Genomic DNA, 27,004 nt, shown 5'->3' with positions numbered 1-27,004 from the left:
ATGGTTTAAAATATGTGAAAATCCATGTTTAGAGCAGTCTTACAGAACAGGCAACATAAAATATTTTTATTAAAGATTATCTTGTCAATATAAAAGTAAAAGTTAAATTCATACAATGTTGAAATAGTTAAGATTAACACACTGTTTAATTACTGGAATCAACCAAGTCTGGTAGCAGATGTTTCTAGATGCTGAGGGCAGAGTTTGGCTTCAAACTGGAGACACATGAAAGAGGAACAGTTTCTGTAACAATGGAAATTCAAAATGGCCACTGAGACCACCATGCTACATTTAGCTCAGGTCTAGAATCACTGGCTTGTTTGCTGAGTCTGCCAGTCAGAGTGCTAGCTGACATCACCCACAGTTTTAAAAGCAAATTTCTTCTTATTCTTATTAGTTTTCTGATCCTTGTTGATTGTATTCCCCTTACTACTTATATCTGCATTAAGAAACATCAAGGTTTAAGGCTTTAGGTCTTTGATCTGTTTGCATTTACTGTTGTTTGCAGCTACCCTAATAATTTCTTTGCTCTTCTGTAGCTTCCAGTGGAGACAATCCAGTAGAGTTTGCCTTGGGCCAGGTAGAGTAATTTTCATTTTTGTCTTAAAATGCAAGCATGCTTGCCATGTGGTTTCTAAAGGTAAAGAGAGTTACAATCAAGAGAGTGAAAAAAAAAATGTTGGCAATGGCTAGGGAAACCAGAATGGAACTCAGGAGTAATCTCCTTTTCATTGGATTGCTACATTTCTATATGTGGTTTGGCATTAAACAATAACATAACAGAGGCTTTAAATGTTTCTTAGTAAGCAGAAGATTATTAGCCTTTTTCACTACCAAGAGTGTCAGGATATGCTGGAGCATCAGATGACAATCAGGAGTGTTTCATCTCCCATCCATGGACCAACCACAAGCCAAAACCAGACTACATTGTTTGTGGTAATGCTGGTACAGCCAAAATTAACTATCTACAGCAAATCAGTAACAGATACAGAAATTTATGTGTTATGGGTAGAAGGCATAGATTAGATATTATTATGATGTTGTTTGTAATTCCCAGTAGTAACCTTAGACCTCTAACTCACATTAGAATAGCAGCTTGCTAATTTTTACTGGTTATTTCATGACAAGTTTCCTCTGCTCCTCAAAAATCTGTGAACTATGATCAATAGTACCATCTGATGGTGAAAACAGATCATAGATTTACCAAGCAAATAAATGCTAATACCTAAAATAATTGAGTGCCTTGAAAATGTGTTACAATCTTTTATGGTTTTTAGCTTTTGTTTTCCGTGATATTCTCCCTACTTCTGTGGCTTGTGTAAACAGAACTCATCTATGATTGAATCTAAACTTAGTACATGGAAAAGTAGCTGCTTGATCCATCTAGTACTCCTGATCAGCCTTAGTAAACCTTTTAATTTCTCTCTTAGGTTAAATAAGATCATGTGCTTAAATGCCATTGGAACTCAAGTTTTCCTGACATTAAACTAATTCTCATAGATTATATAAGAGAATCAACATAGTGTAATTCTGACAGAATAATATTGGAATAATATCAGAAATTTCTAAGCTTTTTTCCTCAGTTACAAGGAAGGAGGGAAGGGAAGGGAAGGAAGGGAAAGGAGGGAAGGAAGGGAAAGGAGGGGAAGGAGGGTAGGGAGGGAGGGAGGAAGGGAGGGAGAGACAAGTTTTCCAGAGGTTAGGAAAACAAAATATTTCCCTCCATATTTAATTTATTTCCTTCCCTTTCTACTTGAGTAAGGACAGTCAGGAGAAACTTGTTAGTGATAACATTTTCAAATCAAACTCACATTGCACTTTTGGAAGTAAAGTGTTTGCTTTAGTTTGCACAAATAAGTCATTCTTGTAATGATTCATTTGAGCTCAAGTTTGGCTTTTATTTGTATTTTGGCTAGTGAACAACTTATTTTCTGCCAGAGCACTACATATACTCTGCACATAAAAAAAAACCCAAAACAAACAACTTAGGAATATAACAATAATAACAAAAAAAAAAAAAAAAAAAAACCAAAATCAAAAAAAAAACCCACCCAAAGCCAAAACCAATCAACCAACCAAAAACCCAAACCAAAATAACAACAAAAAAAATCCAGTTCATTTGCAGAGGTTTCTTCTATTGTGTAATGACACTTTTCTGTTTTAAAGATAATTTATAATAATGACCTGGTAGTCTTTCTTGAATGAGGTTCATTAAGATCTACCAGAATTCGATGGAATACTTGTAATTTTCTTAATGTTGTATATTTTGAATCAAAAAAGCAGCTCTTAATGTGACAGAAATATTAGCAAGTTACAGCTCATATATTCAGACATTATTACTGTATCATATAAGAACACTTTTTCTCACAAATCCATAATTTTTCTTCTCTCAACAGATATGTCAGGAAATTCACAAGATTAAAAAATACCCCAATCTGTACTGATTCAGAAAAATTTTTCCTAACCTTCTGTGAAATTGAAGGTTATTTTATTGGCTTTAATTTCTATCTCTCTCCAACCATTTAGTGGTCTATTATTTAGCATATTGCTTGTATTATACCACTCTTAAATGTGTTGGTGTAGTTCACGAACATATTTTGTACATATTTATTCCTTTGTGGGTTTTTGTCTTATGCAGATGTCAGTCCTGCAGATATAACACACCATGCACATGCAATTTTGATTTATTTGATTAGTTTTACTAGCCTCCAGCTATTCACATTCCAAGTACCTATTAGCTTTCCTAGACTGAGGATATTAAGAAACAAATACATTTGTATATGATTAGTCTTTCAAAACATAGAATCCATCATAAAACTATATAAAAGGGAAGTTTGTTGGTTTTTTCTTTTTTTTGGGATGGAGGAGAGCTTGATTTTGTTCAAAGTTTTTGGAATGAAAATTATTTTCAATGAAAATAGAAGCCAGACTGAATAAATCAACTAGTCTTCATCTTTTTGCTTATCCCTTAATGTATTCCTCCTGTATTTGTATGATAAAGAACATTTATTGAGCATCAGTACCCAAATTATACCAGTTTTGATGTTGGATCCTAAGACTGTCATCTAGTAAGTAATAAACAAAGAGTATCTGTGAGCAGTTGACCAATAAATTGGACTTCATCACAAATTCAATACCATCCAACAAAGCATTGGGATATTGCTGGCTTCAATTTATGAAAAAGGATTTTCACAGACATTGTGCCAATCATCCAAAAGGATGGTTGAAAAAAAAGTGTTGGATTGGCATATTAATGATCACAGGAGACCAATGTAAATGTCATGAACTATCAGGAAAGAATAAACTGAGCACTAATACTAGTCCTCATGTGTTCCCAGTGTGCACAGATAAAAATTTTATCACAACAAACAGCATGATAGTTTGCATGAATTATTAAATCATATGCATACAAGAGGGTTCGTAATTAAACAGGAAGACTTACTGAGGATTATCATAACTGACAATGTCTAGAGCCTGCAAAGTCCGGCTGTAAGTCAAGAGACTAACATGTATGATTGCTTTTAATTTGTACAACAATTTGTAAGTTATTAATTTATAACCCTTTTAAATGTTGCCAAAGAGAAGAATGTACAATTAGTCTTTCGGTATGCATATATCAAACATGAAAAAAATATTAAGCATATAGCATTATTTATATGCAATCACTTTTTTCTGTCATAATAGGAATAATTCCATTACAATAAGCTATTTAGTGCAGAAATTTAGTTTAAATTGACTATGTTGTCCTTTATGCATTATTATGTATGAGCCTTTCTAATATGCCTTCTGTTTTACATTTTTAGTAACCGAATCACATGCCTGAAACTCTCAAGGGCTTATTTTGTAGTTCAGTGATGAACAATTCAGCCTTAAGGTACTTAATTCAGATTATAAGGCCTGTGACATTTAGAATAATACTGGAGGTTCCTTTTCATCCTATTATGTACACAAAGTCTTGCAGTGTGCTAATGTGTGCAGAAGGTCAGTAGCTCTCCTTTGTTATTACCCTCCACTCATAAAGAAAATCAAGACTCCAGTTTGTAAAAAGTACAAGTAAATAAGTAAAAGTTTTCATGTATGTTTTACTTTCTTTTGTAACCTGAAATATAAGGAGACATCAAATAGCTTTATATTAACTCTCTTCTTCACATCTTATTTTAACTACTATAACTGATTAAGTTACATTATTCTTCTCCTTCAAACTGGTTTGGGGCAGTGCTGAAGCTGTTAAATAGCTGACTGTCACTACTGTCACTGAAATAAGTACACAGTCTCTGGGATACAAGCACTAAGGAACCCAACTCTGAGATTCCCAGCATGAAACCCCCCAAAAAGGGAAGAAAGATTTGCATCCCTTTCTGAAATGCCTAAACCCTAGTATTTATACTGTGAAATACAGTTTCAGCTTTCTAATTTGACACTAGTTTAAAGTAAATTTGTCTCTGTCACGACTGAAGAATTTCTGCAGCATATGTGACATGACCATGTACATGGTGAATTTCATCTTTCTAATTTGGGGTAGCTCTATAGGTAAGCACATAGGAAGATTCCAGCAAGTTCTGCACCACAATCTATCTCTACATAAAAAATTTAGTTGTGGTTTGTTGTTTTTTACCTTGAAAAGTACTGACTTCTCTATCTTATGCATTTTCTACGTTAAATTGGTTTGAGTTCTTCAACAATTATTCATTTAGTATATCACACAAAATTAATTAGTCATATTATATGTTCCTTACAATTTTGGTACACAAACTTGTATTACATTTGTAAAGCAATTTTTTAAATTGTACAAAGTGTTTTCTCAACCCAGTTGTACAAGTCTTTAGGTCAGTATAGTACTAAAATCTTAATGTCACTTCAATGTCCTAAAGAATTCAGAATCAAGCTTAACAGGACTGCAAAATCTTTATGACAGATGACTAAGTTCCTATCTGATACAGAATAGCATTTAGATAGGAAATCATGCTGAATTTAAACTGACTGCACCTAAACTACCCCTATAAGTATACAAAAATGAATCAAAAGTAAAATTCTTCCAAGTTTCTCTGTGGGTTTTTTTTGTTTGTTGGTTTGTTTTTTTGTGGTTTTTTTTTTTGTTTGTTTGTTTTTGTTTTGTTTGGTTTTTTTTTTTCTGTACTGATTCCAGACAAGCAGGGGCTATGATCATAGAACAATAGAATCAATCATAGAATTATAGAAGCAGTGTATGACTTGGGATGGAAGGGACCTTAAACGTCATCTAGTTGCAATCCCTCTGCTATGGGAAAGAACACTTTCCACTGATCCAAGGGCCCCATCTAACCTGGCCATGAACAGTTCCAGAGATGGGTCAGGTTTGGTGCTGTGACCACTTCTCTGGGAAACTTGTTCAACTTATTCACCACCCTCATAGTGAAGTATGTAATCTAAACCTACTTTCTGTCAATTTAAAGCTATTACCCCTTTTTCGCTCACTCTATGCCCTTGTAAAAAGTCATGGAATCATAGAATTAACTGGGTTGGAAGAGACCTCCGAAATCATCAAGTCCAACCCTTGATCCAACCCCACTGTGATCACTAGATCATGGCATTCAGTGCCACATCCAGCCTCATCTTAAAAACCTCCTGGGACGGTGAATCTACCACCTCTCTGGGCAGGCCATTCCAGTGCCTGATCATTCTCTCTGTAAAGAACTTCTGTCTAATATCCAACCTAAACATCTCCCGGTAGAACTTAAACCCATGCCCTCTTGTTCTACTGCTGATTGCCTGGGAGAAGAGATCGACCCCCACCTGGCTACAACAAGTCCTCTATGGCTTTCTTGTAAGCAATCTCTAGGTACTGGAAGGTTATAACTATAGTTATAACTAAACTATAAGTTTACTCCAGTGTCGTTTCTTTTAAATGTTGAAAAACCTCAGTGCTCTCAGATTGTCTTAATAGGAGAGAGGTTCCAGCCTATATGTTGCAGGCCCCAGGGCTCCAGGTGGGAACTCACCAAACTGGAGTAGAGGGACAGAATCATCTCCCTTGACCTGCTGGTCATGTTTTTTGTTTGTTTGTTTGTTTTGATGCATCCCAGGATGCAGTTGACTTTCTGGGCTACAAGTGCACATTGACCAGTGACTCAGAACTCGAGGAAATGGCATGATTCTGTGTCAGGTGAGGTTTAGGCTGAATATCAGGGAAAGGTGTTTCTCCTGCTCTATAATATCTGTTTAGCTCAGGTTTAACTCTAGACTGTCTTTTGTTATTAGATTATGAGGTTCTTAGCAAAGAAAGCCTTAGCTTTTTGGACATCTTAAGTGCAATTGGAATTCCATAACAACACATTTTCATCTCATGTTTACAACACCAAAACCTGGACATGATGCTTTACATAAAAGATAATATGAATAGTTTCAAATATTTGGCTATTTTACAAAAAGCCTCACTTGTACAATGAACAGAGATGATTTCTTTTCATTTTTCAGTATTGCACTGAAATTTCCCAACCCATGGGCAGGACCTTGAACTTGTACTTGTGGGATTTTTTTTTTTTTTAATTTTTTTGTTGTGTATTTGCACCACAAAACATATATTTAGGGGCTATACCTGAAGTAACAAATTGTTATTTATTTTAGTAATAATTTATTTTAGTGCAAGAACTATTAAACTATAATACTGTTTCCTTCTGAGGAATAAAACAACTATGCACAACTCAACATCTATTTATATATTCCTTTGAAAATAGTGGTTCTTCAGACCTACATATTTTGCAATGTTAAAGGGTTAATTATGCTAGTGCAATCAAATCAAGTATAACTGAACAACTGAAGGCAAAATCTTTATCTGTCTAGGTTTATAGGATTTTTTTAAAGCAAACAGTTTATGCTCTTGAATAAAATATCTGTCTCACACAGACAAGAGAAAATCTATATGGAAGTCAAAAGACAAATGTTAGTCATGTAAGGTAAAAAAGATACTTAGTTATACAGGCTGACAATCAAAAATATTATGAGCTTTCTTATGTATTTTAATGCAAGCACTTTCCCATTGTTTTAATTCTATAATAAAATCTCCCTTGTTTTCATTGTTTACCCACTTATTTGGAGTCAGTCTAACTTGACTCATCAAAAAGCTTTTTGATTAGCATCTTTTTTCTTGTCTAAGAAAGACCCACTATCACCCAAAATGGATATTTACATATATATATTTATACAGAAATATATATTTTATATAAACATATATTTATTTTATGTTTTATATAAATATATATTTATATATATCTATATAAAAATATATATTTATATATATAAATATAATACAATCTTAAAAACAAAGCTCTTCAGAGAAATCTTGTATAGTGAGTATTTACTTGTTTCTTGGACATTTGTTCTTCATTACTTTTGGTGTAAGTATTTCTGTGGTAGTTTCCATGCTTTATAATATCAATTGCCATAAAACACACAAAGGCAGTTCCATTCCCTATCACTGGATAGTTACTGATAGTCTTGCATGAAGTTATGACATGGATGCAAACTGTCTCATATATATTCCTTTTTTTATTATTTTTTTTTTTTAAATTTTGTTTTGACATAGCAAGTTGAATGGCATGAACTTAAACAGATAGTGGACTTACACTTCAGTATCCCAGCATGTGTTATCATCAGAGGGTAAATATCTGTGTCATAGTTCTGATTTTAGCAAAAGAATTTTTTCTTTCCCTTCCCTCTGCCGTGTGTGTGTGTGCTCTGTATATTGCCCATTAGGTGAACAAAAGAATCGGCCTGGCTCAGTAATAGCCAAGAGATTTGTTCCCTTGACAACGAAGGGGGGAGTTGGCTGGTGTGTGACTGGAAGGGGGTGGAGGCTGGGGGGAGAGGAAAGTCTCTCTCTCTCTGCCGGGGTGAGAGGCTGCTGCGGGCTGCAGACACTGCCGGGTTCCTTTGTCTTTTTCCTGTCGGAGGGGAACTCTGGCTGCTGCTCTTGGCTCAACTCTGGCTGGCTGCAGCCCTGCTTACAACAGACCCCAATCAGCTGAAGTTTGTGAGTTTTCTTCCATTGGGAGAACTTTCTGTTTTATTGCTGTTGTTTTCCTTCCCCTTCTTTCCCCCCCCCCACCCTTACCTCGGTGGCAGCCAAGGATCTCACAGCGCCACCTGGTGACGGGCACTGGACATTACAAGTTCTACTCCTCCAGTGATCCAACAGCGCCACCTGGTGACTACAATAGGACACTACAAGGTTTTTTACACCTTCAGTGACCCAACAGCGCCACCTGGTGAATGGTACAGGACATTACAAATTTTGTATCTCCAGTGACCCGACGGTGCCCCCTGCTGACTGTGGTTGGAACCGCACCAAAGGGTGCAAGAAATTGAACTATTTTCCTTTTGCCGGTTTATCGGTTTTGTTCTTGAAGGGGATTATTGGTGGGTATAGGAGTATTACTTAGTTATTTTACTTTTTTTTTTTTTCGTGTTCCTGTTAATACACACATACCTTTTAATAAAGGGCTGTTATTTTCCCTTTTCCATAATTTGTTTTCCTTCAGTCGAAGCCTCTTAATTTTGGATTTATAATTGCTTGGAAAGAGAAGTTTGGGTCTTTTCCTCCTAATCCATCCTCAGCAAAAGACCCTTGTCTCATTTAAACTGGGACAATCTGTGATTCTTCAGCGAGTCCTGGAACTTGGGTACTGCGTGTCTTTTCATTTACTGCGTGGAACAGAGGACTTCAATGTGAAACACAAACAATCCAACTATGACTGCAAGTTGGATTATGTCAACTTAGATGTATCTCACCTAAATAGCTAGAGAAGAGGTATTTTGGATCTTTCAATGAAGTCATTGTCTCTCCCAGGCTGTACGGCTTAATGTTGCACTTCAGACCTCTAGGTATTTGTCTCAAATGATGGACTTCCATTCAGACTCACTGTGATACTTAAACACATCAGATCTGCAGAACATTTTCATGGTATTCTTCTCACACTATGCTCTACATTTTCCCTCCTACTCAGTGCTACATTCAACAACTTTTGGTACACTTTAGCTGGGCATACAGGTACTCTCCCTACTTTCGACATCACTGATAAAAGACAAGTCTAACAAAGTAGTAAAATTTCTAAGAGGCAATACCAATCTCATGGTTAAAAAAGCTCACCATCCCCTTTGTGTTAGATATATACCACAGAATATAGTCCCTATCTGTTCTGTTTACCAAGTCTGGAATGGCAATGCTGGTCGGAGAGGAATTTTTGCTTGGTGTTGTCCATCACTCTTATCAGGGTGGTTTCTCACAAGTTACATTCATTAAGCTTTGAATGTGTTGGTAGTATAAGAAACAGTTATGAAACTGTATTCAGAGTGTTACAAACAAAATATAATACAGGGATATTGGCTGAAGGATGAGAAACCACAGGCAAATTCTGATTCTTACTTCTTTCCCCTTTAAAAGCACTCTGAGAAATAGACGGACAGGAAGAACTCTACCTAAAAGCCCTCCTCAATAAATTCACTGCCTAGATCATTCTTTACAGGATAGCAATGAATGCATGTCCTGGTTTTATTTCAGTACTTCATTAATTAAAGTAATCACAAAGGATGATTTTTTTAAGGAAAGTAAGAAGAAAAGATGTTCCCATTCCTCACCACAGAATCACAGAATGTGCTGAGTTGGAAGGGACCCACAAGGATCATCGAGTCCAACTCCTGGCCCTGCACAGGACCATCCCCAAGAGTCACACCATATGCCTTGGCATATCATCCAAACGTTACTTGAGCTCTGTCAGCCTTGGTGCTGTGACAACCTTCCTGGGGAGCTTGTTCAGTGCCTGACCACCCTCTGGGGAAGAACCCTTTTCATAACCTCCAACCTAAACCTCCCCTGGCACAACTGCAGGCCATTCTTTTGGTCTTGTCCCTGGTCTCCACAGAGAAGAGATCAGTGTCTACCTCTCCTCTTTCCCTCACAAGGAACTTTTAAGACTGCAATGAGGTCTCCCCTCAGTCTCCTCTTCCAGTGCAAGTTGCCTTTTCTTCTTCCAGAGGAAAGGTAACTTGTATTGTCTTGTAGAGGAAAGACAGCCATAGCATTGGCCACTGTCTAGGAATTTATTAGCATGAACGTTAGCATTCATAATTGTTCTGTGTCCTGAAAGAAAGGTTTTCATCCATACTAACATATTCCTATGCTGGGGTAGAAATTTTCAAGTATGAGTTCATACTTGTTCCTACTTTGGAGAACTTTTTTCTTGTTTTTTGCACTTTTGCCTCTGCTATGAGCAGTTGGCATGCCACAGGTTTCAGTCTGCTCAACAGAAAAACATGGACAAGGATACCCAATTAGCAAGTGTGTTTATTGCACCTCGTGGTACTAAAAGCAGTACAGGAATACAAGTCTTAATTTCTCAACCTGACCAAGACATCATCCATATTTAGTAGTAAGACAGGGAGGTAAGACAGTCTTTCCAATTTAGAATCCGTACTCAAACTCTGGACACCAAGTTCTGAGGCAGATTCTATGCTACTGCACAAGTTAACCCATAGTTTTCAATCATCCTTGACCTCCAGTCAGGTCGGTCTCTTTTTCTGATGAATCCCAAAGTGTGGAATATATTGCAGGCCAATTCATTACCTCCTGACCTTCACTTCCCAAGCAGAGTATTGAAAATTGGATAGAAGGCTGACTGATCACATCTTCATGATGGGAATGTGAAGAAGTGATCAGTACAGGAGCAAGACAGAAAAAGAGAAAAAAACCCACCTAAACCCAAACCGAACCCCCAAACTTACAATACATCAAGAATGGAAAGTAAAGGCAACCACATCCAGAGATCCATACCTGTCACCCACCTGTGAGAGGTGGAGGTCGAACAGATAATAATAATAGGCTTGTAGCAAATTTTCAGCTCACGTAAAGAGCTAGGAGACTTGAGCTAATTAAGCATCTTAGGTAAAATAGGCTGAAACAGAATGTTTCTGACACAATTATTATGTGTCGAGTGAATAATACTTCTATATAAAGGGAAAGAAAACGGCAACATCCCAGGGAGAGGTAGGAAAGTTTTCTAGGGTATCTGCAGGAACAGCTAGACCAAGCACTTTGTGTGAACTGCGAGTATTTCTTTTTCAGGTCTTACTACAAGGCTGCAAAAACAGAGATTTGGGCCCAGATTTCTTTGGAAGTAAATGAAATGGTAGAAAACTACTGACTGTTATAAGATTTCATAAACTGGTGGGAAAGTACGCTGAGCAACAACAGTCAGAGGAGTTGTGTATAAAATGAGAAGTCAGATCCACAGACCCCTAGGATCAAGGTGTTTTCCAACCTAAACAAATTCTGTGATTCTATGATGCAGAAAACAACAACCCTACAAGAGGGAAAGATCATTACATTGTGGGCATCTCCATGTGGCCTTTCAAAATCTTCTTGATGGACAGAGAACAGGTTTGCACTACAAAATTAGTTTCTTACTGAAATATCAGTTCTTCCTCACTTCCTCTCTTGCACTCAAAGCCAGAAGGGTTTTGACAAGCCACCACAGGGGTTGGGGAGAAGCTGTCTTTTCCATCAGTCCATTACAAGATACCCTGAGGCAGCTTTCTTAGGTCAAATAAAATCAGGATGCCTTTTTTCAAGCATCTGCAGTTCAATCCTGTATCCTATACACTTCTAAAATGTAATTTTTCATTTGGTCTAATGAAAGAAACATGATCTCTGTTTCCTATCTCTTGATAGAAAGTACAAGAGATGCAAAAGGTACTCATCCTTTGACACAGCTTGGAAAGCCTCCTGTGTGCACTGCCTGTAGGCTACACTCAACTCAATTAAATGGATCTCTTCATAGCCTGAAATGAAAAGGTAGAAGATGGAAGAAGGTGAGAATTAGACACTTAGCTTGAAGTGGTTACATTTTACGTATTTATGTGGTAGATAAATTATAGACTTAGAAAATCTTTTTGTCTAAAAAACTGCATAACTGCCAGGATGTAGATCTCATGTGAATTTTGGAGAAGGTAACTATATCATGGGATGTAGTTTTCCCATCATTCACAGGCAGACATTTTAGGAAACCATTGCCACTACCAGTAGGTAAAATAGCCAAATGGTGATGTGACTTAATGGGCGATACAGTAGAAGAAGGCAACAAATGCCAATTTCTATCATGGCAAAACTGTCTAAATTATTTGCATCTTTTCCATACAAAGAAGTTTAACAAGGTCATCAGTCAGGATCATCTCATTTCTGTTACGATATGAAAGTTAATGGACTGCAGTTCAGCTTGGCAATTGAGGTAGGCATATGAGATCATAGATACCTGGTTAAATATTTAGCAACAGATTTAAAGTGTGGGAGTTCTCGATTTTACTAAGAAACAAGCTATTCAGTTTTAACATTCTGAAGACCTAATTAGACAAGAAAAAATTTTATGTAGAAAGAAAAGTTACAATTCGTTCTTAATTGTAAATTTTACTGTTAATTTTCTATCATAAAATATCTTTATAAAACCAGTCACTATCACTGTTATGTATTTATCTTTTTTAGCATTCTTACTGTACTAAAATTAGCAACAAAAGATACCCAGTCCTGCAGGTGAAACAAAACATAAACTTACAAAAACAACAAAACACCCAACAAAATACCCTATCCCTCCAACAAAACAGAAAAAAACCCTCAACCAAAATCTACAAACAAACCAACCCCCAACAAACTCAAAACAAAATAAAAGCCTTAAAAGGAAAGAGAGTTCATTGTTATAATATGTTGAAAATTATGTTAATTGATTGTAAAGAAACTCCACAAAGTTTTGTGGTCAGCAGGCTTATACCTTAGAGTCCAGGCTGTTGGTGAAGGGCCACAATTAGATGCTTTTTTTGATAACAGAGTTTTAATTTATGTAAAATAATAATATTAAAAGTCCTCATAATACCTTAAACTATTCAAGCACAACTCCTTCTGGCATATCTTAAGGAGTCCTTAATAAATATTAAGTTTGTGCTGTTGAAGTTGGTATTCCACACCTATTTCTGATGCGAAAATGAAAGAGAAATCCAATATTTTTGTCCCCTATGATTTAGATTTTAATGATAGCTGCAAGCGTAAAAACCCTTTTGGAAACTTTAACCTGGACCTTGAATAAGTGAACTTGATTATATTGTGGTAATCACAAAATGGTTTTGGTATTTATGTTCTAATGCATTTTATTAATATACTACAGTAATAACAATTTAAATTTTGGGTATTATTTTCTCTTCAAAGATAGCTAAGTAAAAATAGGAAGGAAAATTCAGTGTGAGTGATCTGTAATTGAAGCTGTTTTCAAAAAAACTTTCATAATTCACAGATTTTAAGGTTTATATTGAGTTGTTATTTAAGGGACTGTCTGTTCAGCTTTGTCTATATTTTTGTAGACCATCTTCAATTTTGTGATACAATAAAATCAAATAAAATATACCCATTTGATTAACTTCTATAAAGGAATACCTTCAAATACCATCTAAAACTGAATTAAATTCTAACTGATGAAGGTAACCTGCAGATGAAACACATTTTACATTTGAAATTTAAAATTCTAATTTTACATAGCACAGACAAAATCAGAAAGAACACCAAGTCAGAAAGTATTATCCATGTATCTCTTTTCTGCTTGAGATCCATAAAATAAATACTTAATTTTGCTTTGTAATGTACACTGTTAGAAGCATTGTCGGTGAAAATTTCTGTGCTCACTTAAATGAAAGGTTTAATTTGGTTTAAAATGACCAGCTGTGACATGTAAAGAAACACGCAACAAAGGCACTGAGAAGCATTAGACAACTCCAAACAGCCAGAAAATTCTCCTCTCAAAACATGAATTGGAAACACCTATGGCCACCTTGGCAGAATTTTTCAAAGATTTCTATTTACCTGGAAGAATACATTTGAACATAAAGAAAACATCTATCATTTCAGTCATTCATGTAATACCTATACTGTGAATAATCAGAAACAAAGCAACATTTAGGTTCTTTGAAGTATTTGTCATCCCTTATTTTAAAAACAAGATCCATAAAACTGTTCCATTAGAGAAGTTTCCGCTTTTTAGCTGTGATTATCCTAAGAACATGAATTTCATATTGGTGATATATTACTTCAGTACTAGTAAACTAAATTTTTGTGAAACACACTGAACTGTTCAGAGAAAAACCCACTGAAGCTATTTTTTTCTTAATAATACTGCAATGAGTACTTTCTCTTTCTGACAGGAAAAATAAACCTCAGATACTGAGTCAGCAAGCTATTTCTTTATACATTTGTTAAATATTTGGGAAAGGAGGTGCATAACATGCTATTTTTTTTTAATTAATATTATTTTTAAAAGGCTGTCATCATCCATTTCCAAGGATCAAGTTGTCCTCATTGTCTCACTAACATAGGTTTTTGTTGTTTGGGTTTTTTTATTACTATGTATTTTAATGAAATAAAAACCCTGTTCATTTTTGTCAGTTTTTAATTTCCAAAGTTCCTTTCTAATTCACATAGGAAGAGAAGCCATAGTACAGATCCACTTTTTTGCTATTCTATGGCAAAGGAATTTTTAGTAACTTCTGTTGGTTTTAGTTGTGCATTGTGTGTTTCATACAAAATAAAATATAAGAAAAAAAGATATTGTGACCAGCTTCTAAAATATTTAAATAACCACCATTCAACAGTATTTTTCATTCAAATTAAAATGGAAGACTGTCTTCAGTTTGAAGAAAAACCAAACAAAAACCAAACCAGTAGTAGAATACTGCTAACCCTATTTTATTTTTTAAAATCTAGCCCACATTCAATGAAAATGCAAAATGCACTTAATGGACAGTGGATAATTCTATATCAACCCTGAAACAAACAGTATTCAGAATGGTTTCAGTATGGAGGCACAATATGAGTGTATGTCCTCACTATTTTAAGAAGACTAGAAACTTCTCTCCTAAAGGATTAGTCCTCAGAATTAGTCCTTCCTTGTTGGACTGCTGTCATTGAGAAAGTGGTGGTTCTTATCTTCTTGAATTTTTAAATGCATGCTAAACAAAGTTGTTCCTGGCATGCACCCTGGCTACTGTTGTAATGGTCAGTCTAACCTTTGCTGTCAGAAAGACAAAGTACTACTTCTTTCCTGTAAAATGCTTATAATGTAGCTACAACTTAGAAATCAGCTGAGGATTCCAAAGAAATCACTTTCTACTTATTTATCTGCTCAGTTCTGCATTGTAATTAGCTATCTTGAATTGCAGTCTTATCATTTAAATAATTACAGTTTAAGCATCTTCTGGCCTTAAAACGGAGAGAGGAAGAAGATGATTTAATTTAATTACATTGGAAATTAAATTAAAAATAAGAAGGAATACAGCATTTGTGATAAATTCAAAGTTTTTCACCGAATATAGGAGTTATATCATTGTAAATGCTAATAACTAATATCCTGACATGTAAAAGAATACTAATTTCTTTCTTTTTAATCCTGCTTATCACAGTGTATTATGTGACCAATACTATAAATGCATCATTTGTCACCTTACAGTGAATGTAACTGCTAACATTACCTTGTCCAATACACGAATAGATCTAAAACCAAAATAGATATTTAATTGGGTAAGTTTTTTTTTTTTAATAATTACATCTATATTTTTTCAATGTTATTTGTGACATAAAGAATGCTAGCTGGACTTCATGTTCTGTCTTTTCAATAAATAATTTATTGGTTTATTGTTTTTATGGAGGTGAAAATCTGAATAAAATTATTTTTAATTTTGAAAGTAGTTTCTGTCAGAACAAATTTCACTTTTATTAGTCCAAGGGATAATAAAGGAAGGAAGGAAGAAAGGAAGAAAGAAAGGAAAGAGGGAAGGAAAGAAGGTAGGAATGAAGGAAGGAAGGAGGGAAGGATGGAAGGAAGGAAAAAAAGAAAAGAAAGAAGAAAAGAAAGAAAGAAAAAAAAAGAAAGAAAGAAAGAAAGAAAGAAAGAAAAAGAAAAAGAAAGCAAGAAAGAAAGAAAGAAAGAAAGAAAGAAAAAGAAAGAGAAAGAAATCTGAATCTCCTCATATCTAGGAGTATTGGTATTGACATTATTAATATTGGTAACAGGTGAAATGCTTCTTAGTCATTTTGATGTCTGATTGTAAAAGCTTTTTGCCATTATGGTTATTGCTCTCATCATGTGCTACTTCAGACTGAACAAGTCATATCTCTTTCATCACTAATGGTCTATTATTAATACATGTCCTCAATCACTGATAAATTTAGCTGAATAATTATCTCATGATCTACCTCAGATTTTTCTGCAGTCTCTGGGTCTATGATAATATGCCAATGCTTACACAGATTTGCACCAATACAAAGAACTTTTTGATAAAAACTTGCAGTACTCTAGACTTTTAATCATAGTATCTAGATTTGCAATGCCTCGATATTTGGTCCAAAGAGTCATTCAGGTTTTCTGGGACAGGTGATTCAGAGTGGGTCTTGTCATTCTGCTTAATAAAGAAGCCCGTGTTACCCTACATTGAATCCGTCTTACTTTGCTGTGTGACTGTCCAGCACCTAATGTCTAACATTTAACTGCTATATGCATATCACAGGATCATACTAACAGCTTCAAGGGCAAGCCACACAAAAAAAAATGAAGCTGCTTCTGCTTTTAATAGTGATCCTTCTTAAAAGACATTAACATAATCTAGGACAATTTCCAGGCCTGACTCATCATCTAGCCTGAGCCAGACAAATTATTTCCGGGCAGAGAAATCTCATAGTCTTGCAGTAACTAGTCATCTGCAAAAGAGAACGGCAAGATGTCCTGACTGCATGGTAGTTTCACTGTTTGTGGGTTTTTTTTGTTGTTGTTTGTTTGTTTGTTTGTTTGTTTTTCTAACTAATATGAAATATTTAGATGGAAGAACTCCATTGATCCCAGTTAGCTTCATGGCCTAGGTTTGATGTTCAGAGGCTCCAGTTTAGACTTCAGGGTCTTTTGGATTCAACATGTTAGAACTTATCATGCAAGATTATATCAGAACACATGATGAGACAACACATTAGAGACATATGATGAGATGTCCAGAGAAGGGCTACCTCAGAAATATGTTTTCCCACAACATTTTTATATGTCCCTTTATTCCAGGGAGGAAAACAGGATCAAGGAACACTTTAGTGATTATTTCATAGCAAGCTGCAATTAGCAGTATAATTATGTATGCTTTACCACCTTTCCTATCCAACTATTAAGGTTGCATTTTTAGTGGCACATAATTAATCACTTGTGATTTATTTTCATTTCCTTATGACACTGGTATCATCTTGTGTCTGCACTTTTGAGGTTCCCTGCAACAGTCTCCTTTTTTTTTCCCAAAAGACTTCAAGATATGGGTTACTGACACCTAATGCTTTATTAGCAAAAATTGCTCATGCCTTTTATCCTTGTACTAGAGTCATTACATAGGTCAATCTAGAAAAAAGCCCTAATAGGTTAGTTAGAGGACAGATATATATTCCTGTTACATAGGTAAAGTATTTTAACTTGTGATTATTATCTATTAGTTACAGAAATTAGTTACACTGTTATGTCATCAAAACTGCATTATGATATTTCTCTCCATATAGATCAGACCTGAAACACTTGAATGTAGAATATCCAGAAAACACTCACCCCTCACAGCAAAAACACTTTACTGCTTCTTATATTTGTTGTTCAGCTGCCTTTTACAATCAAAGCAGATAGCAGGTTGCAGGTATGTCCATCAAGCCCCCAGTGTTCATAACCTAGTCAGTAGAATTTGGAAAGCCATCTTGTGTATAATGCCTTTCAGGACAGTTCTCTTGAGTTATTGTCTGTAAAAGGAATGGAGTGTTACCTACACTATCAACCCCACCCTCACGATGATAAACGCTGCTGCAACACAACTGTTTGGACGTGTTGACAGGATAAATGAGAAACGTGTTATATTTTGTGCCTCCAACCATTAATAAGAACTGATGTTAGGAAGTCTGATAAGATTCCTTAACAGAAAAAAAATAATAAAGGAAAACTTGGCAGTGAGAGCCCAGGTAAGGATTGCTATCCGGAAAGGACTGTGTCCATATGAGAAAACTTTGAAGGCCAGAAAAGGATGACAGATTCTTCAGCAAGTACCTGAAAAACCTCTAGCCCAGGAGACCCAACAAAGAAGAAACAAAAACCACTTAAGCATTTTGTCTACCATATTGACAACTAACAGTCCACTCTTCTGTGATTTCTGGAATAAATCAAGCAGTGGCTGTATCTTAGTATTTTGAATGACTGACACAAAAAAAGATGATCTGGGTCACCTCCTGTTACATTTTCCAGGTATATATAATTTGCTGATGCAGCTGAGGCTCATAGGCTTGATGGGTTTGTAGAAGGTGAGTGGAAATGTAGTAAGTCCAATGGAGATGCTAAGAATCCAAACCCTTGAAAATTACTTTGGAGCATATATGTTTGAACCGATATGTCCTGGATAAATTAAATTCACTACAGATATATTTGGCAGACAACTTGTGTCATCTGTATAGTTATGCAGTTAAGATGACACTTCTGGTTTTGGTACGTATTTCACTGCTTCTAAGAGCACTCTGTGTACTTCGGTGAAGTTGAAATACTTCAGAAAAACAAAACCAACCAAACGAAACCAAACCCAAACAAAACAACAAACAAACCTCAAATAAACAAACCCAAACCCAACCAAACCAACCAACCAACCAACCAACCAAAAACACATAGAAAGGAAAAAAACACATTTCAAAGGATTTCTAAATGGGCAGCACAGGAAGAAGTTTTGTATCACTTATTATTCTGTGTTTCTTTTATTTTCTTTTCCTTTCAATGTAATTTCATATGATTTTTCTAACCCAGAAGGTAACTGCACCCACTAAATGGAACAAATTTAATTTGTCAGATGACTCAATTGTTCAAAAGTCCAATAAGAACGTAGTTGAAGCTATAGGCCAAGAGCTCTTTATTCCTTGACCAAATTCTTCTTGAGAGTTTACATTTTGTGTATTATTAAAAACCAAGATGTATTATTTTTGAAGTTTATTTTATAAATCAATGTTATGTTAGTTATATCTTGCCCTGGCAAGTAAATTTTATTTTATTTCATTATAAGAAATAACTCTTTAGGAGTTCATGTGTCTGCTTGATGCTGAGTTTCACAACAAAATAAAGTTTACAATATGTTGCACAAGAGTTTACTCTCATTTTTAAAACTCCCTTTTTTAGTGTTTGTGCAAAGCATTCTGCTAATCCACTTTGAATTGGGTAACAAATATCTGATCTAGTACATTTTCTCACTTTTTTTCCTCAGGAAAACTGGAAATTCTGCAGGAAAATATGAAAACTCTTTATCTAAAACAATCTCTCTGGGCAAACCATATGGGACAAAGTGAAATCACAATATGCCTCGGTAGTTTTAACAGAAGTGTTTATCATTTGTGTCACTTCTGGCATCCTGCAATAAACACAATCTATAATTATATACATGCAATTTTTTTTTCTCTGCTAAATAAGATGCAGCATTTCTATCACAGCTTACTGTCATTTTCCTCAAAAGGATAAAGTAGTTTGAGTGACAGTGTTGGTTTTGATTTCCTTTTTCAAAACTAGTCCAAAGGCTCTCACATCAAGAATAACTTCTGTGGTGGTTTTCTTTGTTTTGTTTTGGTTTATATATTTTTTTTTAATTTGTATTTTTTATTGTGTGTTCTCTGCAGGATACTAGAAACACTTGAATGTAGAATATCCAGAAAACACTCACCCCTCACAGCAAAAACACTTTACTGCTTCTTATATTTGTTGTTCAGCTGCCTTTTTACAATCAAAGCAGATAGCAGGTTGCAGGTATGTCCATCAAGCCCCAGTGTTCATAACCTAGTCAGTAAATTTGGAAAGCCATCTTGTGTATAATGCCTTTCAGGACAGTTCTCTTGAGTTATTGTCTGTAAAAGGAATGGAGTGTTACCTACACTATCAACCCCACCCTCACGATGATAAACGCTGCTGCAACACAACTGTTTGGACGTGTTGACAGGATAAATGAGAAACGTGTTATATTTTGTGCCTCCAACCATTAATAAGAACTGATGTTAGGAAGTCTGATAAGATTCCTTAACAGAAAAAAAAATAATAAAGGAAAACTTGGCAGTGAGGCCCAGGTAAGGATTGCTATCCGGAAAGGACTGTGTCCATATGAGAAAACTTTGAAGGCCAGAAAAGGATGACAGATTCTTCAGCAAGTACCTGAAAAACCTCTAGCCCAGGAGACCCAACAAAGAAGAAACAAAAACCACTTAAGCATTTTGTCTACCATATTGACAACTAACAGTCCACTCTTCTGTGATTTCTGGAATAAATCAAGCAGTGGCTGTATCTTAGTATTTTGAATGACTGACACAAAAAAGATGATCTGGGTCACCTCCTGTTACATTTTCCAGGTATATATAATTTGCTGATGCAGCTGAGGCTCATAGGCTTGATGGGTTTGTAGAAGGTGAGTGGAAATGTAGTAAGTCAATGGAGATGCTAAGAATCCAAACCCTTGAAAATTACTTTTGGAGCATATATGTTTGAACCGATATGTCCTGGATAAATTAAATTCACTACAGATATATTTGGCAGACAACTTGTGTCATCTGTATAGTTATGCAGTTAAGATGACACTTCTGGTTTTGATACGTATTTCACTGCTTCTAAGAGCACTCTGTGTACTTCGGTGAAGTTGAAATACTTCAGAAAAACAAAAACCAACCAAACGAAACCAAACCCAAACAAAACAACAAACAAACCTCAAATAAACAAACCCAAACCCAACCAAACCAACCAACCAACCAACCAACCAAAAACACATAGAAAGGAAAAAACACATTTCAAAGGATTTCTAAATGGGCAGCACAGGAAGAAGTTTTGTATCACTTATTATTCTGTGTTTCTTTTATTTTCTTTTCCTTTCAATGTAATTTCATATGATTTTTCTAACCCAGAAGGTAACTGCACCCACTAAATGGAACAAATTTAATTTGTCAGATGACTCAATTGTTCAAAAGTCCAATAAGAACGTAGTTGAAGCTATAGGCCAAGAGCTCTTTATTCCTTGACCAAATTCTTCTTGAGAGTTTACATTTTGTGTATTATTAAAAACCAAGATGTATTATTTTTGAAGTTTATTTTATAAATCAATGTTATGTTAGTTATATCTTGCCCTGGCAAGTAAATTTTATTTTATTTCATTATAAGAAATAACTCTTTAGGAGTTCATGTGTCTGCTTGATGCTGAGTTTCACAACAAAATAAAGTTTACAATATGTTGCACAAGAGTTTACTCTCATTTTTAAAACTCCCTTTTTTAGTGTTTGTGCAAAGCATTCTGCTAATCCACTTTGAATTGGGTAACAAATATCTGATCTAGTACATTTTCTCACTTTTTTTCCTCAGGAAAACTGGAAATTCTGCAGGAAAATATGAAAACTCTTTATCTAAAACAATCTCTCTGGGCAAACCATATGGGACAAAGTGAAATCACAATATGCCTCGGTAGTTTTAACAGAAGTGTTTATCATTTGTGTCACTTCTGGCATCCTGCAATAAACACAATCTATAATTATATACATGCAATTTTTTTTTCTCTGCTAAATAAGATGCAGCATTTCTATCACAGCTTACTGTCATTTTCCTCAAAAGGATAAAGTAGTTTGAGTGACAGTGTTGGTTTTGATTTCCTTTTTCAAAACTAGTCCAAAGGCTCTCACATCAAGAATAACTTCTGTGGTGGTTTTCTTTGTTTTGTTTTGGTTTATATATTTTTTTTTAATTTGTATTTTTTATTGTGTGTTCTCTGCAGGATACTAGAATAAAAATTACATTTTATGGCTTGGAAAATGAACACTGAGTTGCAAAATACATATAGTAACTATACACAGAAATTCTTATGCATATATATGATGAGAACACACAAAATTGACAATTTTTCACTTTGTAATTATTCTAATTAACATTTTCACAAGTCATTAAGAACTGGGGAAATTAAGAAAGACATGCAACCAAAATTTTTCTTTTAAACACAGGATTCAAGACTAGGTGTCCCAGTTTAAATGAGACAAGGGTCTTTTGCTGAGGATGAATTAGGAGGAAAAGACCCAAACTTCTCTTTCCAAACAATTATAAATCCAAAATTAAGAGGCTCCAATTGAAGGAAAACAAATTATGGAAAAGGGAAAATAACAGCCCTTTATTAAAAGGTATGTGTGTATTAACAGGAACACGAAAAAAAAACTCAAGTAAAATAACTAAGTAATACTCCTATACCCACCAATAATCCCCTTCAAGAACAAAACTGATAAACCGGCAAAAAAAGAAATAGTTCAATTTCTTGCACCCTTTGGTGCTGTTCCAACCACAGTCAGCAGGGGGCGCCGTCGGGTCACTGGAGATGCAAAATTTGTAATGTCCTGTACCATTCACCAGGTGGCGCTGTTGGGTCACTGAAGGTGTAAAAAACTTGTAGTGTCCTATTATAGTCACCAGGTGGCGCTGTTGGATCACTGAAGGAGTTGAACTTGTAATGTCCAGTGCCCGTCACCAGGTGGCGCTGTTGGATCCTTGGCTGCCACCGGGGGAGGGGAGGGGGAACAACAGCAATAAAACAGAAAGTTCTCCCAATGGAAGAAAACTCACAAACTTCAGCTGATTAGGGTCCGTTGTAAGCAGAGCTTGTAGTCAGCCAGAGGTGAGCCAAGAGCAGCCGCCAGAAACTCCCCTCCGACAGGAAAAGAAACAAAGGAGCCCGGCAGTGTCTGCAGCCCGCAGCAGCCTCTCACCCCGGCAGTGCGAGAGAGAGAGTCTCCTCCCCCAGCCTCCACCCCCTTCCAGTCACACACCAGCCAACTCCCCTTCGTTGTCAAGGAGACAAATCTCCATCGTTAAGGGCTCCGGGTGATTCTTTTGTTCAACTAAAATGGCCCATCACAGAGCACACACACAGGCAGGAGGAAAGGAAAGAAAAATTCTTTGCTAAAAATACGAACTATGACATTATCCACCCCTAATTTTTTTCCTTTTCTCATGCCACCATACATCTATCAAATGGAACCTTTTTAACTCCACATATACATACATCATTCTAGACTATGTACATATTCACAAATACATATAGATACAAATATGGGTAGAGTTATGACCTGTTTACCCTAAGATTATATCTCCTTGGGGTATGCATCGGGTTTCTCCATCTTCTTGCATCACCCACCATGTGCAACCAGGTCCTTGGGCAAAGACAACTCCACGAATGGATTTGCCTTTGCTCGAGGCATGGTTCACCCAAACTGTTTTGCCTAACATACCTCTCATGTGAACCACTGGGACCTTGTCCCCGTCTACAGTGTGAAGGGACTCTGATTGGGCAGGGCCGGCTCGATTGACGGAGCCTCTAGTGTTGACTAACCATGTAGCCTTTGCTAGGTGTTGATCCCAGTGTTTGAAAGTCCCTCCACCTAATGCTTTCAGGGTAGTCTTCAACAGTCCATTGCACCGTTCAACTTTCCCGGCAGCTGCTGCATGGTATGGTATGTGATAGACCCACTCAATGCCATGCTCTTTCGCCCAGGTGGTAACTAAACTATTTTTGAAGTGTGTCCCATTATCTGACTCAATCCGCTCTGGAGTGCCGTGCCGCCACAGGACCTGTTTTTGAGGCCCAGGATGGTATTTCTGGCAGTGGCGTGGGGCACCGGATGCGTCTCCAGCCATCCAGTGGTGGCTTCCACCATGAGTGAGCACATAGTGCTTACCTTGACGGGTCTGTGGCAGTGTGATATAATCAACCTGCCAAGCCTCCCTATACCTGTATTTATTCCACCGTCCACCATACCATAGGGGTTTCAGTCTCTTAGCCTGTTTAATGGCAGCGCATGTCTCACAGTCATGGATAACCTGAGAGATAGCATCCATGGTTAGATCCACCCCTCGGTCTCGTGCCCATTTGTAGGTGGCATCTCTGCCTTGATGGCCGGCGGCATCATGAGCCCATCGTGCTAAGAACAGTTCACCTTTGTGCTGCCAGTCTAGGTCCACCTGTGACACCTCAACTTGTGCAGCTCGGTCTGCCCGTTCATTGTTGCGATGTTCTTCATTGGCTCGATTTTTGGGCACGTGGGCATCTACGTGGCGGACCCTCACAATCAGCTTCTCTACCCGGGTAGCGATGTCTTGCCATATATCAGCGGCCCAGATGGGTTTTCCCCTACGTTTCCAATTGGTCTTCTTCCATCTGTCCAACCACCCCCACAGGGCATTGGCCACCATCCATGAGTCCGTGTAGAGGTAAAGTTTTGGCCACTTCTCTCGTTCAGCAATGTCCAATGCCAACTGGACAGCTTTGAGCTCTGCGAATTGGCTTGATTCACCTCTCCTTCCATAGCTTCTGCAACTTGTCGATGTGGGACTCCATACAGCTGCTTTCCATTTACGTTTCATCCCTACAATACGGCAGGAACCATCAGTAAAGAGTGCGTAGCGTATGTCTTCTTCTGGTAGTTGGTTGTATGCTGGGGCTTCCTCTGCCCGTACCACCTGCTCTCCTTCTTCTTCTTCTGCTAGACTAAAATCCTCACCTTCCGGCCAGTTCGTGATGATTTCTAGGATCCCAGGGCGATTGGGTTTCCAATGCGGGCGCTGCGTGATCAGGGCAGTCCATTTTGCTCCAGGTGGCATCAGTGGCATGATGAGTAGAGGCGTCTTCCTTTGAACATCCAACTCAACACTGGCAGCCGAGGTGCCAGGAGGAGCTGTTCTTCTGTGCCAATCACCTCTGAGGCAGCTTGTACTCCCTCATAAGCTGCTAGGATCTCTTTTCTGTTGGAGTGTAATTGGCTTCCGATCCCCTGTAGCATCGGCTCCAGAATCCAAGTGGGCGGCCTCGGGTCTCTCCAGGCACCTTCTGCCAGAGGCTCCAGGAGAGGCCCTTATCCCCAGATGCAGAGTAGAGTACATTCTTCACATCTGGTCCTGTCCTAACTGGCCCAAGGGCTACAGCATGGGCAATCTCCTGTTTAATCTGTTCAAATGCTTGCTGTTGTTCAGGACCCCACTGGAAATCATTCTTCTTGCGGGTTACCAGATAGAGAGGGCTTACGATCTGGCTGTACTCGGGGATATGCATTCTCCAAAAACCTATGGCACCCAGGAAAGCTTGTGTTTCCTTCTTGCTAGTTGGTGGGGCCATTGCTGTGATTTTATCGATGACTTCAGTCGGGATTTGACGACGTCCATCTTGCCACTTTACCCCAGGAACTGGATCTCTCGGGCAGGTCCCTTGACTTTACTCTTTTAATGGCAAACCCAGCTTCCAGGAGAATCTGTATGATCTTTTTTCCTTTCTCAGAGACCTCTTCTGCTGTGTCCCCCATACAATGATGTCATCAATGTACTGCAGGTGTTCTGGGGCTTCACCTTTCTCTAGTGTAGCCTGGATCAATCCGTGGCAGATGGTGGGACTGTGTTTCCCACCCTGGGGCAGTCGGTTCCATGTGTACTGCACACCCCTCCACGTGAAAGCAAACTGCGGCCTGCACTCTGCTGCCAAGGGAATGGAGAAGAATGCATTCGCAATGTCGATAGTGGCGTACCACCTCGCTGCCTTAGACTCCAGCTCGTACTGGAGCTCCAACATGTCTGGAACTGCAGCACTCAATGGCGGGGTGGCTTCATTCCAGGCCACGATAGTCCACAGTCAGTCTCCATTCTCCGTCGGACTTACGCACAGGCCAGATGGGGCTGTTGAAGGGGGAGTGGATCCTGCTGATCACTCCTTGGCTCTCCAGCTCACGGATCATCTTATGGATGGGAATCACAGAGTCTCGGTTTGTTCGGTACTGCCGACGGTGCACTATTGTAGTGGCAATTGGCACTCGCTGTTCCTCAACCTTCAACAGTCCCACAGCAGAAGGGTTCTCTGAGAGGCCAGGTAGTGAATTCAACTGCTTAGCAGCTTCTGTCTCCACAGCAGCTATTCCAAAAGCCCATCTATGTCCCTTGGGGTCTTTGAAATACCCATTCCTAAGGTAGTCAATGCCCAGGATACATGGGGCATCTGGACCAGTCACAATGGGGTGTTTCTGCCACTCCTTCCCGGTCAAGCTCACTTCAGCTTCCAGCACGGTCAACTGCTGCGACCCTCCTGTTACCCCAGAAATGGAAATAGCCTCTGGTCCCACATGTCCTGAGGGCATTAACGTACATTGAGCGCCAGTGTCAGCCAAAGCCTTATATTCTTGTGGGTCTGATGTGCCAGGCCATCGGATCCACACCGTCCAATAGACACGGTTGTCCCGTGCCTCTACCTGGCTAGAGGCAGGGCCCCTCTAATACTGGTCTCTATCCTGCTCGTCACAGTTTTCCGTCTGCAAATACCGGCGGGAGGTACCTTCTAGTGGGTCAGATCCTGCCCACGGGATACTGGCACTGCACTCACTTTCACGGACTTTGTTTTTCTCTGGTCCTTCAGCTCTTGTACTCGGGCTGCCAAAACATGGGTAGGTTTCCTGTCCCACTGTCTCATGTCTTCTCCATGGCCAGATAGGAAATACCACAGCTCAGTTCGTGAGGTCTGTCTACCCTCTCTAGCTGGGGCGCCCGGTTCTCACTGGTGCCACCTGGGAGCTGTTTCTCTCAATCTTTTCTAGGATTTTCTCCTGTTGATCTTGTAATTTTGTAGCTATGTTAGTCAGGTTATTGATCGAGGTCTCTACAGAGGAAGCGCGGGCTTGTAGTGATCCTTGGACCATACTGTCGTACATCCGAAGTTTATTTGCTATAACCGCCACTGGCTCACTCTTTTCCCCAGCCTCCAATGATGTCAAGTAACTGGCGTGTGCAGATGGCCCCATACGTATGAAGGTCCACCACATGTATGGTGTAAATCTAACCTTGTCAGGATCGTGATTAGCTTGCATATCCCTTCCAAACAGAATCTCCAACAGTGCCATTTCCCTCAGGCGTCGGATCCCCTCCTCCAT

The sequence above is a fragment of the Myiozetetes cayanensis genome, unplaced genomic scaffold (assembly GCF_022539395.1).
Source record: "Myiozetetes cayanensis isolate MyiCay16 unplaced genomic scaffold, myiCay2020 scf1, whole genome shotgun sequence".
NCBI lineage: Eukaryota > Metazoa > Chordata > Aves > Passeriformes > Tyrannidae > Myiozetetes > Myiozetetes cayanensis.
Note: the sequence above shows the minus strand (reverse complement) of the source record.